The sequence below is a fragment of the Mixophyes fleayi genome (assembly GCF_038048845.1).
Source record: "Mixophyes fleayi isolate aMixFle1 chromosome 9 unlocalized genomic scaffold, aMixFle1.hap1 SUPER_9_unloc_2, whole genome shotgun sequence".
Classification (NCBI taxonomy): Eukaryota; Metazoa; Chordata; class Amphibia; order Anura; family Limnodynastidae; genus Mixophyes; species Mixophyes fleayi.
This window is the reverse complement of record NW_027445894.1, coordinates 147,862-156,742: the sequence shown is the minus strand read 5'-3', so window position 1 is coordinate 156,742 and position 8,881 is coordinate 147,862.

Genomic DNA, 8,881 nt, shown 5'->3' with positions numbered 1-8,881 from the left:
AAGTGGATTTTTTTGTTTTATGCCCAGGCATGACAATGGCCTTTTTCTTGTCACGTGCCAGAACTGCTGCCACTGGTGCAGGACTTACACAAACAACCTCATCCTCATCAACATCCTCATTAGCGCCCTCGTCGCCTACACAAATCTCCCCCTCATCCTCTTCTAATTCCAAAGTGGCATCCTCAATTTGTGTATCACCGGCTACACTCGGGCTATTAAGGCACACATCAGCAGAATCCTCCTGATTAGACATCCCACTGTTGGATGGACTCTCCACAGGGATTGTTGTCATTTGTGAATCAGAGCAAATATTCTCCTGTAATGCTTCACTGTTATCTTGCAGCTCGGCTTTGACGCGTAACAGTAGTTGTGCACCAATTATAGGCTGGGTAAATTTTTGGGATCTGCCACTAATAGCCAAAAGTGAAGGCCTCATTCTCTCTTTGCCACTGCGTGTGTAGAATGGCATGCTTGCAATTTTTTTTTTATCGTCACTTAACTTTTGCTCAGTTACACTTCTTTTTCACTTCAATACAGTAAATTTTTTTGGGGTTTTTGTTTTTTCACTAATTTGAAAACACTCTGTTGTTTGACATCGCCTTGGCCAGATGACGTACTGGGAACACTAACATCAGGACTGGTGACAGAACCTGGTTGCTCATTCAGATCATATGTGGACTGCTTTGAATCCATTCTGAGCGCAAACCACTGGGGAGTGCTAAAAATTATTTAGTAGATACTGCTGACAGATATGACTTTTGACAGCCAGAAATATTAATGCACAATTAGGGAGGACACCCCAAAAGCACTGAGGAGTGCTAAACATTATTTAGTAGATACTGCTGACAGATATGACTTTTGACAGCCAGAAATATTAATGCACAATTAGGGAGGAAACCCCAAAAGCACTGAGGAGTGCTAAAAATTATTTAGTAGATACTGCTGACAGATATGACTTTTGACAGCCAGAAATATTAATGCACAATTAGGGAGGACACCCCAAAAGCACTGAGGAGTGCTAAAAATTATTTAGTAGATACTGCTGACAGATATGACTTTTGACAGCCAGAAATATTAATGCACAATTAGGGAGGACACTCCAAAAGCACTGAGGAGTTGGGGTTGAACATCCATTGAAAAGGTGCAAAGGAATTTTATTTATCCCAAATGGCAACTTCAATAACTTAAATGGGGTGATAACTTATGATTTCTCTTGCACTTCCATGGTCAGGGATGTGGAAAAATATCATGATCGGGAAGATTCTATAAATCATAACTAATATGAATAGTATGCCCTCCCTAAATGAATAACCAGCACCAGTGCTATAGGCTGATATGGTTACTGCTAATGCAAGGAGACAAAGAGAGAGGGGTCCCCCGGCAAAACCAGCAATCAGTACCAAGGCATGCTAGGATCGCCTCTTCACAGTAAAACAGTGAGACTCCCTGTCATAATGTGATACCAGCCACAGCATGGTCATCATAGTGTGCAATTCCGTAGAGGAATCAAGCCCAAAACATATTTGTGTGGTCCCCAAGGCAAACCAGCCCCATGCTGAAGTTCCTTGCACCTGAGTGATGGGTGGTAGTGTAATACTTTATTTGGTGTTGTTAAACATGATTTTTTGTTAAGACCTCATAAAGCCTTTGTTCAGCCATTTTTGTAACTCGCATAGATATATTATTTGCTGAAAGAGGTTATTCATTTTTCTGCTGAAATGCAGTTTTGCTAGATGTAAGCCCACGACCTTGAGGTTAAGCTGACATAGAGAACTCCTGTAAGAATGTAGCAAGATTTGTGAACAATAGGTAGTTTAATTTTCAGCTTGTAGTGTGGGAGCTGTGCTCATGACTTTGGATATGGCAAACAGGAGATAAACTACCAGCCCCCCTTGGGATAAGAACAATTGACACATCTGTCCTGAGAAGGGGGAGAGTACGTGAGATAGTTAATCAACTGCACATCCCATAGACTATTGTATGCTTATGATGTAGGATTTGTATATTCAGTAGGCTATAAAGACTTGTATCTTGATATCAATAAACAGAATATTCCTTGTATACAGAATTTGGTCTGTGCCTTTTCTCTCCAGCTGATTGAAGCGCTTCCAGATATACTTGACACCACAGGCAAACTTGTATCAGATTTTAGATCTGACAGTGTAAAACATAAAAAAATGTTTGCTAAATTATAATTCACAACCAGCCTAGCAGCAATTTACTGCTTGGGCATGCTGGTGCTTGTACAGCTACAATTACCAGCGTGCCCATGGTTGCCAGACACTGCTACTTCCAGAAATGTATCTAATAGAAAAACAAAAACACACACAGACTTTTTAAGGTTTTTAAATAAAATCACAACTCATTTACCTCATTTACCATTTTATTGCACAGCTAAATCCAAATGGAATCTTCCTGAAGTAGTCCTTAGGGAAACTTTATTCACAACATAATCCAAAGGGAAATTAAATTAAAAACCTTAAGAGACAAACGCAAATGCTCCTTATGGGGCTCCATTGCTAAATGACATTGAACTGAATGGATCTAGCCTAAGAATAGTGTTATATTTCAGGTATAATGCATCTAAAATCCTGAAGCATACATATAGCAGCATCTACAATAGAGTGGAGTGATATTACAGTACATTCTCTACATGGATGCACTTTTATACTAGCGTATGACACATTGTCTATATCTAGTGGACCAGACAGCTAAATACCATTCAAATGAATGGAGCCAGACAAGCTTTATGCATCTATTGGTACAATGTTATGCACCACATACAATGCATCTTTGTGCTGAATGCATCCAAACACAAGCATCTGCAGTATAGTGTAGTACAGTATTAAAAATGTTTTATGTATCTAAGTTGACTGTTGCATCATGAAATGATGCATTTTCCATACTTACTGGATCTGATGGTATACAATATTATAAAAAGAAAAATATAACCATTTAATATACATTTTTTAATGTGAAATAAAAAATATTACATTATCAATGTTTGGTTGTGTGTCATGAACAGGAGGTAACACATTAAGAAGTAGAAGTGCCATTTTTTAATTTTACTTTAGATTTTGTATGTTCTATAGCTAGATCAAGAGAACAGGGGAAGCGGCTTCAATTAGAGAACCAGGGATATGAAGCGGTATTATGAAAAAGTTGAGGGAGGCTGTTTTGGAAAGAACAAATTATGGAGAAAAGATGATAAGTAAAGAGCTACAAAGCATCTGTAAAGCACATTATTACGCAAGTTAAAACTTAAACCATCTATTGTTCACACCATTTAGAAAAAAATACCCTGATGTATAGAGGTCATCCTATTGCTTGTGGCCACTGATTCTAATGATCTGTTCCCCCCTCCTTCCTTCCTCTGCTAACCTCATCCCACATGAGGCATGTACTACATGCAAAAGAAGGAGACAGTGCTGGAATGAAAGCAAGTAAGTGTGGGAAGAAGGGGGGATGATTTCAATGTAATTTAGGTAGGGTGTGGGCTATTTAATAGTTTGCAGGACATATTAATTTATTGGTGTGGTGATGGTGGTGGCTATAGGATTATTTATTGCTGGGGTGGGAGAAGAGTGGCTTTATATTCAGTGAGAATGCTAATTATATAGTGTTGGAGCTTTTTAGGGAAGGTAATAGGTTTGTTTATTACATGCAAATACGAATTATTCAATGTCTGGGTTGCTTGGGGGGTGCATTTATTAAATGTATATACTATTAATTAATGTCTTTAGGGAGAATATGTTTATTTAGTAAATGTGAATACTATTAATTTAATGTCAGGGCTGTTTGCAGGGAGTGGGACCTAGGGCCTGATTCATTAAGGATCTTAACTTGAGAAACTTTTTATTTCAGTCTCCTGGACAAAACCATGTTACAATGCAAGGGGTGCAAATTAGTATTCTGTTTTGCACATAAGTTAAATACTGACTGCTTTTTCATGTCTTTTTCAACGCTCTCGGTCTCCTGTATGATGACCCGTACCGGGTGGCTTCGTCTGAATCACACCTAAGGGCGCTGAGACAAGGACGGCGTACTGCCGAAGAGTACTATATCGAATTTAGGCGTTGGTGCATCGATAGCCAGGAAAACCACCCCATACTACGGAGTCAGTTCTGCCTGGGTCTCTCGGAGCAAATAAAGGATTCTTTGGTCCAGTATCCCTCCTCACCTACCCTGGAGACACTAATGCAGATGGTTATTAAAATCGATTGCAGAATTAAAGAGCTGAAAACAGAGAAAGACTCCTCCTCACTGTCATGCCATTCTCCAGTCTTCTACCCAGTTTCTCAGGACTAATCTGAACCCATACAGCTGGGAGCCTAGCATCTATCCTCAGAAGAAAGATCTAGGTGACGCTCTGGGGCTCTGCCTGTACTGTGGGAATAAGGGCCACCTTCTGCGTACCTGCCCCAACAAGGTGGGAAAAGACCAGGCCTAGGTGTAAAGGAAGAGGTACGCCTAGGTCTCCAAATGGTCTCTTTCAAGAATTCTGTCCTTATCCCTGCTCGAATTGTCTATGGAAACAAGTCCGTTTCAGTCTCCGCCTTGCTGGATAGTGGTGCAGCAGGTAATTTTCTTGATGTGGCTTTTGCCAAAGCACTTGACATTCCCTCTGTGAAACAGGAATCTGGACTTTCTATCTGCGGATTGGATGGTAGACCTTTGACTGGTGGTAAGATCTCCTCCGGAACTCCACCGCTGCATCTTACGGTGAGAGTCCTCCATTCCAAAGTTCTTTCGTTCTTCCTGATCTCCTGTTCCTCCGTACCCTTGATCTTAGGGCATCCTTGGCTCCAACTCCTCAACCCTCATATTGAGTGGAGTACTGGGGAGATCTTGCAATGGGGCATGGCCTGATCATCGACCTGCTTGACCCTACCTCTCCGGGTAGTTTTGCCTTGTTCCGAAACTCTTCCTTCACTCTACCAGGAGTTCAGGATGTGTTCTCTAAGAAGGAAGCAGATTCTCTCTCTCCTCATCGAGACTATAATTGTTCCCGGTTCTAAGCTTCCCAAGGGGAGATTATATGCTCTATCCATTCCTGAGACCAAGGTTATGGATGAATATGTGGAGGAGAACCTATGAAAGGGATTCATCAGACCATCCAAATCACATGTAGGAGCTGTTTTTTTCTTCGCATCTAAGAAGGACGGAAGCCTTCGAGCATGTATTGACTATCTGGCCTGAACGGAATCACAGTGAAAAACACCTACCCCTTGCCTCTGATCTCCGTTCTTTTCGATCAGCTTCAGCAAGCCACGGTTTTCTCCAAAATTGATTTGAGAGGGGCATACAACTTGGTTCGGATCAGAGAGGGGGACGAGTGGAAGACGGTTTTCCACACACACTAGGGCCATTATGAATACCTGGTCATACCCTTCGGCCTATGTAATGCCCCCGCTGTATTTCAGGATTTTATTAACAATGTTTTGCAAGACTTTCTGGGAAAGTTCGTTGTGGTCCATCTCAACGATATATTGATCTATTCCAAATCACTGGTACAGCACCGTATACACGTCAATGAGGTTCTCCTCAAACTATGTCAACACCATCTCTTTGCCAAACTGTAGAAATGTGAGTTTGAGGTCGCCCATGTCACGTTCCTAGGAATTGTCATCTCTCTTTGTGGCTTTTCTATGGATCCCAGTAAAGTCATGCAGTTGTTGATTGGATTCGGCCTAGTAATCTGAAAGCCATTCAGAGATTTTTAGGATTCACTAACTATTACATGCGATTCATCCGTTCATTCTCAGTGTTAGTGGCTCCCATTACAGCCTTTACCCGCTGTCAGGCGCCGTCCCCGCTGTTCCTCCGCTGTGCAGGGACGGACACCTGATAGGTCTCGGCCGGGGCGCCCTGTTGCCTAGCAACAGGCATGCTGCGTCTCCGGCCGTCTCTCTGCCGTTGGGCGCATGCGCTCTGACTCGTCCCGTTGCTAGGCGACGGGATGCTTCTCCTCGGCGGTCAGCGTGTCTCCTGCATCCTGCATCCTCCTATGCCTGGCTTTCTCTCCCTATTTAAACATGGCTCTGGTGCCATTAGGGTGCCAGAGTAACAGGTTCCTGTCTCCAGCATTATTCTCAGTCTTGTGTATATTTGGATTCTGACCCGGCGCTCCTGACTACTCTCCTGGATTGTGCTTCCCTATTGTGACCTGGCTTGTCGACCATGCTGCTGCATCCTGTCCCATACTGTTCCTGCGATCTTGGCCTGTATGACTACCCGTTTGGATCTCCCTTTTGGTTCCTCGCATTCCCGATTGACTTCTGACCCGGACCGTCTGACCTTCCTTACCACTACACCGGCAACTAGCTAGTAGGACCCCGACCTGCCTTCCCTGAGCAGCGAAGTCCAAACCTCCTTGCGGGGGTCCCTTGCGAACACCAGGGGTATGTTGGCCTCTGCACCTGCTAGTTCAGTAGCGCTAATACCGGTTAGTGACCCTCTGCACTCAAGTCTGACACCCGCAAAGGGGCCAATACTGCTAATTGGTTTTCTGCTGCATTGACATCCTTTAGGGCTCTCAAAAATGCCTTTATCTCTGCGCCCGTCCTCAAACATCCCAACCCAGATCTACCATTTATAATCAAAGTAGTCGCTTCTGATGTTGGGGCTGGTGCCATCCCTCATAGAAGGATCCCTGCGACCACTGTGCATTTTTCTTCCCAAAATTCTCTTCTGCAGAAATCCACTATGATGTCGGTAATTGAGAGTTATTGGCGGTCAAGTGGGCCTTTTGAAGAATGGTGGCACTGGCTAGAGGGAGCTAACCCTGTAATTACGGTATACACAGACCACAAGAATTTACAGTATATCCAATTTTCTAAAACTTTAAATTCTAGACAAGCCCGGTGGGTTCTCTTCTTCACCCGCTTCAAATTTATTATTATGTTCCGACCAGGGTCCAAAAACACCAAAGCAGATGCCTTGTCTCGCAGCTTCATCACCTCACATCTTACCCTTGCGGAACCCACCTCTATTATCCCTGCATCCGACACAGTCCTTGGCCTGACTCAGGATATTGGCATGATTCTCCATGACCTCCAATATTTGGCGCCTCCGGCGACCCCCTGTGGGCAAATTGTTCGTACCTGATCATCTAAGGAAGACGGTTCTTGCTGAATGTCATGACAATAAAACCTCGGGGCACCCTGGAGTATCCAAGATGGTAAAACTTCTGTCTCGTTCTGTCTGGTAGCCTTCATTGTCTGCGGATGCCAGGGAATTCGTCCTGCCCTGTGAAACTTGTGCCAGGAACAAGTCTTCCCGCAGCCTTCCTGCAGGTGGCCTCATGCCTCTGTCTGTTCCAGTAAAACCTTGGACACACATTTCAAAGGACTTGGGTGATCGTAAATCGATTTAGTAAGATGGCTCACTTCGTTCCCCTTGCAGGATTTCCATGTGGAAAAACATTGGTTTCTTTGTTTAAAAAGCAGGTTTTCGGGGCGTGGCTAAGACACCATCTCGATTGGCAGCATCTGCCTGAGCTCCCCTGATCCCGAGACCCTTATCCCTCTATATTTTGGGACATCCCTGCCACAGAACCTTCATAAACACGGTCCTCTATTTGTGGAGTCCTCCAGCAGCCATCCAATAATTGATTTACCGCTGGACCCTCTGAGATACCTGCTCTGAGTCCTCCTGTGGCTAGCTGGGCATCCTGTGTCAGTGGACACCTTGAGAGACAGATCCGTTGCTTCCCCTCTGGCTGCCCTGCATCCAGACCCCCCAGCCTCCTGTGGTTCACCGCTGGCTCCATCGGCTGCACGCCTCGTGATTTATCCGGGACGAGTTCGGCGGCCTACTTCCGGTTGAAGCCCCGGCCTAAAGTTTCAGCCTCCCCGCGGACCCCTCACTTCCGGTTTCGCCGCGGCACTTCCGGTTTTGCCGCGGCACTTCCGGTTTCGCCGTGGCACTTCCGGTTTGCCTGGAAAGGAGTCAGTGACCCTGCTGAGAGGTACAAACATCCTCCTCTGTTCCCCCCACCCCTATTGGCAACACTAGGGGAGTACCTGGAGGTCACCCCTGCCGCACTCCTGTCCCACCTGTGGGAGATCCGGGCAGAGTCTTCAGACTACCAGCACTACAGCTCCCCTCCATCTCCTCCCACCTTTTGGATGTAAGATGAGGATAGTGGGGTATCCCCCCTGCTGAGATAAGAACACCAGTCTAACTAGCAGCACATTGACTTCTGCCAGCTCTGACTCTCTTGCAGTGGACACACAGCTGTCCTCGTTCACCCCCCTGCTTCCTCATTGCACCCCTTGCATTGCTTCGGGGTACCCCCACAAGCTGGATCACCTCCACTACGGTCTATAAAGATTATCATTGGTTCTCCAATTGAACAAACACCAATACTTCTGCTACAAGGATTCTCTCATATCACAATCCGGACCACTTCGTTTTTAGTACACCAGGCTTCCACAAGCTCAACATCACTATACCACCAAGCTTGGGCACCAGCCACTGAGGTTAGTACCTGTGGACACAAATCCTGAGTTCTTTGTCTCCCTCTGCCACCTCCTCTCCTCTCAGGCTGGGGATGACTTGATGCAGAGTGTGCCCATGCACCCCTCCTAGCACTGAGATCTACACTACGGAGCAGCCGACCTCCATCCTCTACGCTTTTCTCCCTTTCTGTTAATCCCCACCTTTACTACGATGCCAAGAGGGGGGAAGAAACCCCCAGGTGGCGACCTCCTTCCCTACCTCTCCAGAAACAAGACGCCTGCCAAACAAAGCAATGACATACCTGAGTCATCTCCTGGACACTCTGATTCAGATCCCGACGATGACGATCAGTCACCTATCACCCGTCGGGATTTTTTATCCCTCCTCAAAGAGGTAAGGGATGTCAAAACATCTGTAC